At 41.0% G+C, this 14,693-nt stretch overlaps 1 non-coding gene across 1 annotated transcript; it reads left to right on the forward strand.

Moving 5' to 3' along the window:
* The first annotated feature begins 387 nt into the window (after positions 1 to 387).
* LOC111766812 (small nucleolar RNA SNORA9) lies at positions 388 to 521 on the forward strand. Its single transcript, XR_002798774.1, has one exon. It is a non-coding gene; the product is annotated as a small nucleolar RNA SNORA9 (small nucleolar RNA).
* Positions 522 to 14,693: the final 14,172 nt, after the last annotated feature.

The following is a 14,693-nucleotide window of genomic DNA, read 5'->3' on the forward strand; positions in this document are numbered from 1 at the left end:
ACCCCTCCTCTCCTGCAGCTCCCGGGACTTCCAGCCAGCCTTGGCATTCCTAGGCTTGCAGGTGTGTCCCTGCACTCCCACCTGACCTTCCCGAGCTGGTTTCCAATCACCCCCTCCTTACTAGGACACCAGCCACTGTGTTAGGGCCACCCCAGTCCAGCAGGACTTTATGTGAACTAAGTGCAACTGCAAAGACACTATTTCTACATAAGGCCACGTTCACAGTATGAGGAGGTTCACAGTTCAGTGTATCCTTTTGGGGGACAAAATTCATCCCATGAAATGGGGCTTTACTAGCTTCGGTCCTAGGGGTCAGGCTTCAGAGTGTTGCTTTCTGAAGAGGAGCTGACTTTGGGATCACAGATGAATTCCAGAAGGACGAGGGGCTTGCAAGCCTCCAGCATGCTTGGGTCTGCAGTGACCCTGTGCATTCCTACAGTGCTTGCAAGAACAGGTTTGAAATGGTTTCAGGCCTTGCTCTGCTCCATCTACAGACCAAGGTAATAGACATTTAGACCGTTGCTTGCCCCCTCCCAAATATGGTATACTTGGCATCTTGTCTGAACTGTCTAATACTGTAGCCACCTGGCCATGTGTGGCTTGTTTAATGCTAAGTGAAATTTAAGATTCAGATTTTCAGAGGCTCTAAGTCTACAGGATGTTTGATTAGAGAAGTGAAGGCTAAGTTTTTACTGAAGAGCTGAATGCCTAAGGAACTAAGGGAGGGTGAGGGTAGCACGAGCTGAATTTAATGGAAGAGCATTGGAGAGGCAGGTGAGAATGTCTGCTGAGCACACATCTTGTGCCAAACCTGCTGATACTCAGCTTAGTTTCAATGTTGAGGAATAGTTGTAGCTCCAAAACAGTGTGGGAACAGACGCTGAACATGTTGGACCTCAGCAGAGTTCCTGTTGGAGACAAATCTCAGCTGTGATGTCTTCCCACCATGGTGCACAGCACTTTGGAGTCTATCATTCCCCTGATGTTTGAGCAGCAAAATTCCCATAATGCCAGAGCTGGAAGAGCCTTGAAAGGCTGTGCCTTCAGTGTCCATCAGGCTGTTCCATGGAATCTGTGCAGTGATGAAGAAGTCCATGTGGCTCAAGAAGTTGTCGCCTGCCTACCACATAGGGGTCCCCAGATTTGGTCCTGGTGCCTCATAAAGATGACAGCAAGCTGATGGAATAAGATGACGCAATGAGGAAACAGTGAGAGACACAACAAGCAACCAACGGGGGTGTCTCAAGCAGTTGGGCACCTCCATCCTACATGGGAGGTCCCAGGTTCAGATCCCTGTGCCTCCTAAAAAGAAAAGATGAGCAGACTCTGTGAGTGCAAACAACGGGGAGGAGGAGTTAAATTATCTCCCTAAAAGTCGTTGGAATTTCTGATTCTTGGAGTAACGCTGGTGGGTAAAGTGTCCAGCTGAGGCTAAAGCCTGGGGTGGGGTGGGAGTGGTTGAATAAAGTTGATTTTAAATCTGTGGGGGAAAAAAGAATGAGGTGAGCTCTTAATTATTGAATGTGGCTTCCAGGGATGGGTAAGCGAGTTTATGTAATTTGAAGGGATGATGTTGAACATTTCTGAACTCTACTAGACATGCTAAGTTTTAAAAATGTGGCAATAGTGAATATTCTGAAGAGGAAGGATGGCAAGGGGTCTCCCTATTCAGCTTTCCCACCACTGTGCTTTCCCACCCACTGCTCTAGGTTTGACGAAGGAAAGGAAAAAGAGTAGAAAAACTGGATTATCTGTTGTTTGAGGGAAGGGATTGCTGCCTTAGGTGTCTCTGTACTTCCTTAAGAGTGTTTGCTGAGAGCAAACTCAGTGAGTGTTAGCTGGATGGGTGGGTGAAGGAGAGGGCAAGGCTCGGTGCCCACACAGAAGTGGGAGGACAATCAAAGTGGGTTTGACCTGCTCCCCCACCCCACCCAAATACGTGACGTTTCATCCGTGGGCCCCCAGCACTGTCCTTTGTGCCCTGCTGAAGCCCGCTCCCTTCTGTTTCCATACCTGGAGCTCCTCACTAGGGGGTGGAGGCGGGGAAGGAGCACGTCTGACCACGTGGTCTGTGGAGCCCCGTTAGCGCTGGAGGGAGAGCAGTGGGGGCTTCAGAGGGCGGGTTCAGGCAGGAGGGATTTGATCCCTGCCCATCGTTTGCCAGGTGTATGGTCTTGACCTGTTACTTATTCTTCTCAGCCTGTCTTATCTGTAAACTGGGTCTTAGACATTTCTCTAGATGATCTTATTTTGAAATATAATATACATACAGAGAAGTGTGCAAGTCGTAATCGTACAGCTCTCACAAAGCAGCACTGCACAAATGGAGGGCAGAATAGTGCAGAGCTCCAGACCCTCTTCTTGGCCCTCCCAGTCATCACCCACCCCACCTGATGCAAGAGGACCCCATCCCAATGTCTAACTTTATTTTACTTCCCTCTGTTTCTGAATTTTATATGGATAGAAACATATAAGAAGGAACCTTTTGTATTTGGTTTCTTCTCCTTAGCATCATGCTTATAAGATTCATCTAGTGTTGGGTGTAGTTGTTGTTTGTTGTGTCTCCTTATTGAGTAGTGTTCCAATTTATAAGTATATCACAAGGTAATTATCCCTTTCACTGTTGTAGACATTTCAGTTATTTCCAGTTTTTGGCTCTGAATGCTATTGTATATATATATTTTTGGTGGACAGGTGTTAGGAGGGGAACGATTCCATCTAGGAGTGGAACCGCTGGATTAGGGACCCTGACCAGCTCTGAGCTGTATAGAACCTGCCTGAGAGTTTAATGTTCATTTCTAACCTCACAGGGTTGTGAGGGTTAAAGTGCTCGTTAGGGTGCTTGGCAGAGAGAAGTCCCCCAATGCACTGTTAAAAATGTAACCAACGCTTAACACTCCATTAATTTCAAGTACCATAATGGACTTAAATATTTTCTTATTGCTTGTTCATTTAGGTGGTTTCTGTTTTCTTTCTTTCTTTCTTTCTTTTTTTTTTTTTCTTTTTACATATAACGCTGCAGGGAGCGACTCTTCTAATAGCTGTTTCCTTCTAAAAACTTGCTTTGTGTTAAGTTCTCAGGATAGGTTTAATGGGATCAAGGTTTTGTGACTGAGAATTGCCACCCTGGAAGGACAGCATGGGCTGGCTGAGAAGGGGAAAGCAAAACATGCAGTGAATGGACACAGAGAAGAGACTGCAAAAGAAAAAGAAGCAAGCCACAAGGGGTGAAATAAAAAAAAAATCTTAAAAAAAAAGTAAGTAAAAGGAAACGACCTCTTCTTGGTCCCTAGGTGCAGTAAAGTTAGCATGCAGCTCTAAGGTAAGTTGCACAGATGGCAGTGTTGCATAAATAATCAAGCCAATCTGTGCCTCTCGGGTCTTCCATGGATTATTGTGCACTCTAGGTAACAAAAGTAATGAAATTACAGGCCAGGACAGATTTTACTACTTTTAGACAAAAGGTCATGGAAGATTTGCAGAACAAAGACCAGATACAGATAAATCTTAAATTATTTTTAAAATTGAAAATGATGTATAAAATCTTAACATTTTTGTTAAGACCTGTAACATTTTGTGTGATCTATGTATCTTTTTAAAAAAAGGTAATAATAAAGAAAGAATATTTGAATAAAAAAGGTTTTTTAAAGAATCTAGGTGGAAGTGTAAAATAAAACAACCCCCCACAAACTTATAAACTTATTACATCTGTATAATCTTTTTTAAAAGATTTATTTATTTTTTCCCCTTCCCCTCCTCCTGCCCGCCAACCCTGTTGTTTTGCTGTCTGTGTCCATTCATTGTGTGATCTTCTGTACATATTTTTTTCTTTCTTTCTTTCTTTCTTTTTTTTTTTTTGTCTTCTCATTTTCTGTCCTCTAGGATTCACAGGAATTTGATCCTGGAGACGCCTGATGTGGGGAGAGTTTCCCTGTCAATTGTGCCACCTCAGTTCCCAGCCTCTGCTGCATTTCACCTTGAAATTCTCCTTCATCTCTCTTTTGATTCATTATCATCTGCTGCCTGACTCATTTGCGTGGGCAGTGGCTCATCATGCAGGCACTCCCGTAGGCACTGGCTTACCACACAGGCATACTTTCTCCTCTTCCTTTGTCACCAGGAGGCAGCAGAATTGAACCCAGGTCCTCCCATATGGTAGGCAGAAGCTCCATCACTTGGGCCACATGCACTTTACTGTATAATCTTGTGACCTTTCCTAAACCTCATCTCATTTATCTGCATTTTAACAGCATTTTCATACATTTATACATTTATTTGAATAATTGTAACAATTTTGAACTTTGTTCTAAAAAAATATATTATGAAGTTTCCTATACTATTCTGTAATTATCTTTTATTTTTAAGATTTATTTATTTATTTATTTCTCTCCCCCACCCCCACCACGGTTGTCTGTTCTCTGTGTCTATTCACTGCATGTTCTTCTTTGTCTGCTTCTGTTGTCAGTGGCACAGGAATCTGTGTTTCTTTTTGTTATGTAATCTTGCTCTGTCAGCTCTCCCTGTGTGTGGTGCAATTCCTAGGCAGGCTGCAATTTCTTTCGCTCTGGGCAGCTCTCCTTAAGGGGTGCATTCCTTGTGGTTGGGGCTCCCCTATGTGGTGGCACCACTGTGTGACAAGGCATGCCTTACATGCATCAGCACTGCTCATGGGCCAGCTGCACACTTGTCAAGTAGGCCTAGGGTTTGAACCTCGGACCTCCCATGTGGTAGATGGATGCCCTAACCACTGGGCCAAGTCTGCTTCCCTGTAGTTATCTTTATCACCATTTTTATTTTGTGCAGTTGAATCTATAGTAAGAACTATATATTTTAAGAGGTTTTCTGAGTATATCAGTAAGCAGTCCAAGAGGTTTCTAAAATTAGTACACAACTAAGTCTGTTTATACCTTGCTTTTATAACTTTCTTCTTTCCTCCAAAATATTTGGGTTTAATTTAAAAAGTTATGATGGAATTATTAAAAGAGCATGAAAAGAGGAAAAACAAATTTGAAATAAAATATGCTTATAAAAACCCTTATAAATTGCAGTTCATCATAATTTAAAACTTCTGCTCTTCAAAAGAGACAGTTAAGAAAATAAAAAGATATGACATACACAGGAAGAAAATATTGGCAAAACATAAATGTGATAGAAGAATGGTGTGCTGAATATATAAAAAAACTTTTTATAAATTTTGAATTTTTATTTGTTGCGGTCACCCCTCGGGCTGAAGTGTGGTTTGCTGGCCTGGCGAGGGGAGCGGCCGCGGTAGGCCTAATTCCGCTGCCCCCATAATAGGGTGGTTGGTCGGGCCCACCGCCACCCCTGAAGGAAGCTCGGCATGGGCGCAGAGTGCCCTTGGGTCTCCCCTTCTCGGCAGCCATGCTTCCGCGGCCGCCCCTCCTCCCAGATGGCGCCACCGGATGCCTTGTGGGGCGGCACCCTTCTTCTTCCTTCTCCCTGCGCAGGCGCAGGGCAGAAAATTCCAGTCTGCCCTTTTCCCCTCCCCTGACAGCAGCAACAGCCAGGCGTGGGTGGAGAAATCCAGTCTACCCTTTTCCCCTCCCCCGACAGCAGCAACAGCCAGGTGTGGGCGGAAAAATCCAGTCTGCCCTTTTCCCTCCCCCCGACAGCAGCAACAGTCAGGCGTGGGCGGGAAACTCCAGTCTGCCCTCCACCCCAGCAACAGCAGCCACCAATCCCTAAACCCTGCCCCTTCCCCCAGCAACAGCGACAGCCAATCCCTAACCACCACCCCTCCCCCGTCCAGTACCGCCCACTGACCTTTCGCCGGCAACCAATCAGAACAGGGCGTGGCTTCAACCAATCAGCCTTCCCCAGCCCCTATAAAACTGTTGCTTCTCCCTCAATAAAGTGGACTTGCGTGTTTACCTTGTCTCCGCGGTAGTTCTTCTGCCGTGCGCCCTCCAGTCCTGAGAGCCCCCGACAAGGGCCTGGCCTCCCTTGTCCCCAGTTCATCGCCTGCTTCTCCGGGCGACCCCTTCATCGCCGGCTTCGCCGGGCAACCCCGTCAGCCGAACCGCGCAACCCCTTGTGAGACCGATCCCTCGTCTGCTGCCGGACCGACCCCTCGTCCCAAGTGGGACCGACCCCTCGTCCCAAGCGGGACCGACCCCTCGTCCAGAGCTGGACCGACCCCTCGTCCGCAGCCAGACCCCACCTCTACCGACCGAGCAAGCCGCCACAATTTGTCTTTTAAAAAATATATACATAGATCACAAAAAATGTTACATTGAAAAATATGAAGTTCCCTTATACCCCACACCCCACTACCCCCAATCCTCCCACACCAACAACTTTTCATCATTGTGGCACATTCATTGCATTTGGTGAATATATTTTGTAGCACTGCTACACCAATGGATTATAGTTTACATTACAGTTTACACTCTCCCCCAGTCCATTCAGTAGGTTATGGCAGGATATATAATGTCCTGCATCTGTCCCTGCAATATCATTTAGGACAACTCCAAGTCCTGAAAATGTCCCCACATCACACCTCTTCTTCCCTCTCCCTGCCTTCTGAAACTCCCATGGCCATGGTCTCCACATCAATGATATAATTTATTCCACTGCTACAGTCACACTTGTTCTATAGTGTAATACCAATAAGTCCACTCTAATCCATATTTTACTCCTCAATCCTGTGGATCCTGGGATGGTGATGTACACCCCACCTTTATATCAAGATGTGGCTTTGATCCCACAAGGCTGATAGATGTGATTCTCCTGCTTGCAGTTGTAGATACACTTGGTTCCCTGGTGTGGTGATTGACCATCTTCACCTCCCTGTTAGCTGACCTGGGTAACTCCAATGAACTGGAATGTAGGTGTTGCTGAGGCTCAGGGCCCAGCTGGCACATTGCCAGTCCAGAGATTCAAATCTCCTGAGTATACACCAACTGCAATGCCAACCACAGATTCAGTAACAGTGACAGAAGAGGCATGTATAGACAGGTCATATTTGAGTCCAACTCCATCACACTCAGGAGCACAAATCCGAAAGTAGGGCCCACTGGCAAGGCCCTGAACTCCAGAGCCATCTGCCATGATGGGAGAACCTGTGTGTCTCTGTAGCCCTCAGGAGCACCAGCACCTGGGGTTGTATCTATTTTGGCTGTTTCTGGGATCCTGTTGAGCTGTGCATCAATCTGTCCCCACTGATGGCATCCTGACTCATTTTGAAGGCTCTTGTCCATATAAACTAATTTGTCTTTACCATTTACCCCATTTATTCAAGCTCTTTTTCTAATTGAATCTCCAGTTGGTGATTGGTAGTAACCCCTCAGCACCAGGGAGGTTCATCCCCAGGAGACATGTCCCACACTGGAGGGAAGGTAACACATTTACATGCTGAGTTTTGCTTAGAGAGTTGCCATGTTTGAGCAACATGTAAGCTCTCAGGAGGTAACTCTTAGGCACCCTGCAGCTCTTGCCTATTGAAATTTCAAGCACACAGGCTCACAAGCCTAGTCTTCAGTATCAAGTGCCCCCATCATTTGTCCATCCTTCTTCACTGGCATTTGCCCTTGCACTTGGGGAATTGTTGCTGTTCCATTGGGGAATGTGACAGAGCTCTGCTGGGTAGGAACTCAGCACTCCCTCAGTTGACATGTGTAACTCTACCTACTGTGACAATACCCAACGAATATCTGAACATTTTTACGTACATTATATACATGCCTTGGGGAACTTCCTCCCACCCATGTGTCCTCCATCAATGACACCCCATGTTGTTGCTCCTCCTCTGCCATAGTTGAACTCCTCTGTGATCCAAAACTTCTTAAAAAATGAAGCTTAATATATTGCCAAATTCAATCAGTAGGAAAATGAAATAGTAATGATATATTTAATGATTAGAAATAGAATACATACTGATTTAGAAAAACTAAAATAAAGTAAAAAATAAATCGGGGCATTAAAATATGTAAAATATCATAAAGGTCTGTTTTGACTTTTTGCCTTTCATCACTGTAATAGGTGTTGCCCTGTATGTACAGTGGCAAGGCAATCTCTTCCATTCCTTCCTCAATGTATACATATTATTTTTTAATTTTTAATTTTGTGTTCAAAAATTTAAGAAATTCTTAATAAGTAAGGAAACAACTCAATAAACACTAGGAAAAATTTTGAATGGGCACTTCATTGAAGAAGGTTCCAATAATCTGACAATACCAGGTTGAGCAACTGGCATGGTCATGCATTACAGGAAGGATGTAAAATGGCACAGCTGTTTGGGAAATTGCTGTTTCTTATAGAGTTATGCATATACCTGCATTACGACTCAGCAATCCCACTCCTAAGTATTTTATGAGCAAATGAATTGAAGCCATATGTTCACACAAAAACCTGCACACACATCTTTACAGCAATCATAATCATTAAAAATTGGAACAGTCCAAATGTCTTGAAACTGGTGAATAAATAAGCAAACTGTGGTAAATCTTCACAAAGGAATACTATTCAGCACTAAAAAGGAGTGATGTATGGATACGTGCAACAAGTTGGACAAATCTCAAACACATTATAAAAGAAAGAAGTGGACCTGAAAGGCTTCACACAGTATGTTTCCATTTATCTAGCATTCTGAATGGCTGGATTATAAACAGCCCAGTTGTTGCCAGGGGATGGGAATGAGGGGAGGTTGATTACAAATCAGCATAAGGGATTTTTTAAAGCTTATAGAACTGTTCTACATCTTTAATGTTTGTGGTTACACAACTATGCTTTGGACCAAACTCATAGAAATATACACTACAAAGGGTGATTTTGCTGTATGTACATTTTGCCTCAGTAATCTTTACTTAAAGAGAAAAAAAAAACAAAACTAGTGTTGAGATTGAATATAAAATCTGACTAAGAGCTTCCTGAAAGCCAATGAAATCAGCTAAATACATGAACATACAGGCCTCTCATCCTGGGAAAAAAATCCAGTTTCTAATGTGACTAATTTCTCCTAGTATCACAGTAGAAGAAAATTCCTGTCTTGAAGGTATTACATGTAAGACATTAGATGGTGAATTGAGTAACATTCTAAATAAAATTTCACTGAAAAGACAAAAATATAATTTCATATGCCATTTCTCTATATCAATGCCCCCCGAGAGTCTGATGACCACTAAGTGGGTGGTGACTGGGCATCGGATTTTCATGAACTCTTCACTTCATCCTAAATCTGGGACTGGGGATTGAACCCAGGACCTCGTATGTGGTAAGACATTGCTGAACTACTGAACTACACTGGCTCCCTTGGGAGATTTTGATGACTGATTCAATAGTTTTACTTGTGATTGGTTTGTTGACCTCTTGCATTCTAATGTCAATGTAGGTTCTTTGTGCCTTTCTGAAATTTGTCCATTTCATCTAGGTTTGCTAATTTGTTGACAGGAGTTTTTCATAATATCCTCTTATGATCATTTTTTAAAAATTATTTCTGTGGGGTCAGTAATAATGCTCCTCTTTTATTCCTAATTATTTATTTATGTCTTCCTTCTTTTTTAGTGTAGCTAAAGGTTTGTTGACTTTATTGACCTTCTCAAAGATCCAGCTTTTGGTTTTGTTGATTATATATATTTTTTCTTAATTTCATTGTTTTCTGCTCTAATCTGTTATTTCTCTTCTTCTGTTGCTTTGGGATTATTTTACTGTTCTTTTTCTAGTTCCAGCATGTGCTCCACTTAGGTCTTTGGTTTTATCTTCTTTTTTCTTTCTAATGTAGGAGTTTAGGACTAGAAATTTCACTCTCAGTACTGCCTTCACTGTATCCCATAAATTTTGTTTTATTTTACATTATAAGCTTGATAATTCATTTTCTTATTTTTATTCCCCTTGAGTAAATTACTAATTTATCTTGCAATTTACTCTTTGACCTACTGGTTGTTTAAGAGAGTATTGTTTATGATGGAATAGAGGAGAGTATGGGCCATGATGTGAACCAATGTATATGAGGTGCAGAGGTGCCCAAAGATGTACTTACCAAATCCAATGGATGTGTCATGATGATGGGAACGAGTGTTGTTGGGGGGGGGGAGGGGGGGGTGGGGGGGTGGGGTTGAATGGGACCTCACATATATATTTTTAATGTAATATTATTACAAAGTCAATAAAAAATTAAAAAATTAAAAAAAAAAAAATAAAGCCATCTAATATTCCCCAAAAAAAAAAAAAAAAAAAAAAAAGAGAGTATTGTTTAGCCTCCATATATTTGTGAATTCCCCCTTTCCTACCTATTATTGTTTTCCAGCTTAATTCCATTACGTTCAGAGAAGATGCTTTGTGTAATTTCAATCTTCTCAAATTTACTGAGACCTATTTTGTGATCCAATATGAATTATCCTGCAGAATGTTCTTTGAGCAGTTGAGAGGAATGTATGTCCTACTGATTTGAGGTACAATATTCTGTATTTGTATATGTTCTGTTAGATCTAGCTCATTTATCATATTATTCATGTTCTCATGTCCTTGTTAATCCTCTGCTTAGTTGTACTAACTATTGATGTAAGTGGTATATTTAAGTCTCCAACTATTAATGTAGACACACCTATTTCTTCTGTTACTTTTGCCATAGCTTGCCTCATATATTTTGTGGCACCTGGTTAGGTACATGGGACTTTGTATATCTATGATCATGCCAACTGCAAATAGTGAAAGTTTAACATATTCCTTTTGATGTATTTTATTTAATTTTCTTGCTTAATTTCTTTTGCAAGAACTTCCTTTACAATGTTGAGTAACAGTGGTGACAGAGGTTATCCTTGCCTTGTGCTATATCTTAGAGGGAAAGCATTCAGTCTTCATGACTGAGGATGCTGCTAGCTGTAGGGTTTTCATATAGGTCTTCTATTATGTTGAGGACATTACCTTTTTGCCTATTTTTCTAAGTTTTTTTTAATCAAGAAAGGAGGTTGAATTTTGCCAAATGCCTTTTCTGTGTCAAGTGAGATGATCATGGGTTTTTTTCTCCTTTGTTGAAGTGGTGTATTACATTAATTGATTTTCTTGTGTTGAACCACCCTTGCATACATGGGATAAAACCCACTTCATCATGGTGCATAATGCTGTTAATGTGCTGTTTTAATCAATTTGCAAGTTTTTTTGAGAATTTTTACTTGTATATTCATAAAAGAAATTCATCTGTAATTTCTTTTTGTACTATCTTTATCTGACTTTAGTTTTAGAGTGATGGTATCACAGAATGAGTCAGGTAGTAATCCCTCCTCTTCAATTTTTTTGGAAAAGTTTGAGTAAGTTTGGTATTAATTATTTTGAAATAATTGTTAGAATTCCCCTGTGAAGTCATCTTGCCCAGGGATTTTCTTTGTTGGGAGGCTTTTGGTGACTGATTCAACTCTTGGCTTACAATTTATCTGTTGAGATTTTCAATTTCCTATAGAGTCAGTGTAGATTGTTTGTGTATTTCTAAGAATTTTTCAATTTCATCCAAGTTGTCTAATTTGTAGGCATTAAACTTGTTCATAGGATCCTCTTATCATCCTTTTTATTCCTGTGGAATCTACAGCAATGGATCACCTTTCATTTCTGATTTTATTTTCATCTTCACTCTTTGTTTCTTCATTAGTCTAGTTAAGTATTTATCAATTTTGTTGATCATCCTGAAGAACCTACTTTTGGTTTTGTAGATTCTCTTTATTTTTTTCTTCCCAATTACATTTATTCCTGCTATAATCTTTGTTATGTCTTTTCTTTTGCTTGCTTTGATGTAGTTTTCTTTTTCCTAGTTCCTGTGGGTGTGTAATTAGGTCTTTGATTTTAGCTCTTCTTGTTTACTGTAGGCATTTAGGAGTATAAATTTCTGCCTCAGCACTGTCTACACTGTATCGCATGAGTTTGGTATGTTGTGTTCCCATTTTTATTCATCTCAAGATACTTACTAATTTCCCTGAATTTTCTTCTTTGACTCAGTGACTTTTTAGGAATGTTTTATTTAGTTTCTCTATATTTGTGGATTTTCCAGTTTTCTGCCTGTTTTTGATTTCCAGCTTTATTACATTCTGTTCAGAGAAGTTGCTTTGTATAACTTCAGGTGTTTTCAATTTACTGAAACTTCTTCTGTCATCAAACATGTGGTGTATCCTGGAGAATGATCCATGATCACTTGAGAAGAATGTAAATCCTGCTGTTTTAGGGAGCAAACTTTTGTATATGTCTGTTTGGTCTAGTTCATTTATCATATTATTCGAATTCTCATTTTCCTTATTGATCTACTATCTAGATCTATCAATTGATTAGAACGGCATATTGATGTCTCCAACCATTAGTGCTGAGGTGTCTATTTTTTCCCTTCAGTTTTTTGAGCATTTGCCTGGTGTATTTTGTGGCACTGTGGTTAGATGCATACTTATTCATGACTGGTATTTCTGGTGGATGGACACTTTTATTAATTTATAGTGACATTCTTTGACTCTTCTAACAGCTTTTAACTTAATGTATATTTTGTCTGATATTAGTGTAGCCACTATCAGCTCTTTTTGATTACTATTTGTGTAGATGCCTAAGGTTTTATGGTTATTTTGCATTGGGTAAAGGCTATTTTGATGCTTGTTCCAACTTATTATAACTCTTTAGAGTATCCTGCATTCAACTGTTCAGATTTTGCCAGCTCTTTTGCACTTTGTTATTTCCCTAGATTATGTGGTACAAATTTTAAGATGGTCCTTTAGCCTGCAATTTTTTCACGTCTAGGAGAAAGCTTCCTTTCCACTTTTCATTCCCTTGGAAACCTACTCTTTTCTGTTTCTGCACAGAATTTTCTCTCAGTTCCCATGATTTGTTTAAATTCTCTCCCTTACTCAGTGCCCCCTTTTCATTACACTTTTCAGTTCTGCGACACATCCACTGGGGCCAGATGGAGTCAATCAGGAAGGTCTGTTTTGTCTCTACATGGTGTCATGAACAGATTCTGGCTTGAGTGCATGCACTTCTTGCCAACAGTCCTGTGGCAGTCTCTTTTTTTCCCTGTGACACTCCTCAGCTGCTTGTGTTCTGCCCTGGGTCCCTTTAGGCCTAGGGCCCTTAACTTGGATATATGTAGGATTTTAAATCACTACTGTGAGTGGCTCTGTGGTCTTTATTCCTGTTAGGAGGGTCCCAGGCCATGCCACTCTTTGTGACTGGTAATATTTGCAGAACCTAGTGATGGGGAGGGGTTCTGGACTGGTGAGTCTGGAATGTAACTCTTTTACCTGATTTTGGTGTTTTATTATTTTCTTTAACTTTGATTCAGTGTTTGTGGGTTTCTTCACCAGTTTCTATTTTGCTCCAGACTTCCAAGCGAGTGGGATTTGTCCTTTTATTAGTTGATTCTGAGGGGGGATATTTCCAAGGGATGTCGTACATCATCATGTTGATGACACCACTAAATATATGGGTTTTTAAAATTACATAGTCAATTAACATTTCAAGAGATTTAAATAATAAGAAAAAATATGTGTATTTACTAATTTAGTTATCATGTCTAGGGCTATTGATATTTCCATCTGCTATCATTTTCTTTCTGTTTTTAGGATGTCCTATAACATTTTGAGTAGTGTAGAATTACTGATGATATATACATTCATGTCCTTTACATCTGAAAGGTTTTTAGTGCATCTTTGCAGTTAAATCTGATAAACAAAACAGTGAGTGTTGAATAATGGAGAATGGAAGAGGACCAGGAACTGAACTCTGAGGCAGGGAGATAAGGAGGGACCAGGAAAATGTCTGTGAATGAGCAGTGTGTTTGGAAGACAAGAAAAAGAGTGTGACTGCATGGAGGTCATAGAGAAAGTTTCTCAAGTAGGGTGGTGATATCAATATGTAAAGGATGCTGATGGGTCTATTAAAATGAGATCTGGGATGGATCCAATAAGTTGGAGAATGTGGAGGCCTCTGTGGTTCTTGACTATAGCAGTTTCAATGGGATGTTGGGGTAATGCCTGAGTGGAAGAAGCTTAAGAGTTGGAGTGGACATGGTGGACGATGGGTATGGGGAAAGGCAGGAAGAGATGAGAGGTGGAGGCGTATTTGGGACATGGAGCTGCCCTGGATGGCACCTCAGAGGTAATCACCGGACATCGTAAATCCTCACAGGGCCCACTGGATGGAATGGAGGAGAGTATGGGCCATGATGTGGACCATTGTCTATGAGGTGCAGAGGTGCCCAAAGTTGTACTTACCAAATCCAATGGATCTGTCATGATGATGGGAACGAGTGTTGTTGGGGGGGGAGAGGGGGGGTGGGGGGGTGGGGTTGAATGGGACCTCACATATATATTTTTAATGTAATATTATTACAAAGTCAATAATAAAAAATAAAAAAAATAAACAAAAAAACAAAAAAAAAACAAAAAAAAAACAAACAAAAAAAAGAGTGTATGGGAAGAGAAGGTTTTGAGTTGGTAGTATAGACAACTTTTTCCATGAGAATAAAGTAAAGTAAAGGAGAATTATGAAATAGGCCATAATTGGAGGGAGATGTGAGGTCAAGAGACTTTTAAAAATAATATTTGTGAACATCAGTCCTCCCCAGGATGGGTAACACCTTTCCACTCTTTGTACGGGTCTCCACCCTTTGATATAACTCACTATGTCAAGATGAGCACACACACCTTCCTGGAAGCCTGCCCCTGTGCCAGATACCACCTCCCTTAAGAAGCTTAAACAGTTAATACTTT

The sequence above is a fragment of the Dasypus novemcinctus genome, chromosome 17, assembly GCF_030445035.2.
Source record: "Dasypus novemcinctus isolate mDasNov1 chromosome 17, mDasNov1.1.hap2, whole genome shotgun sequence".
Lineage (NCBI taxonomy): Eukaryota > Metazoa > Chordata > Mammalia > Cingulata > Dasypodidae > Dasypus > Dasypus novemcinctus.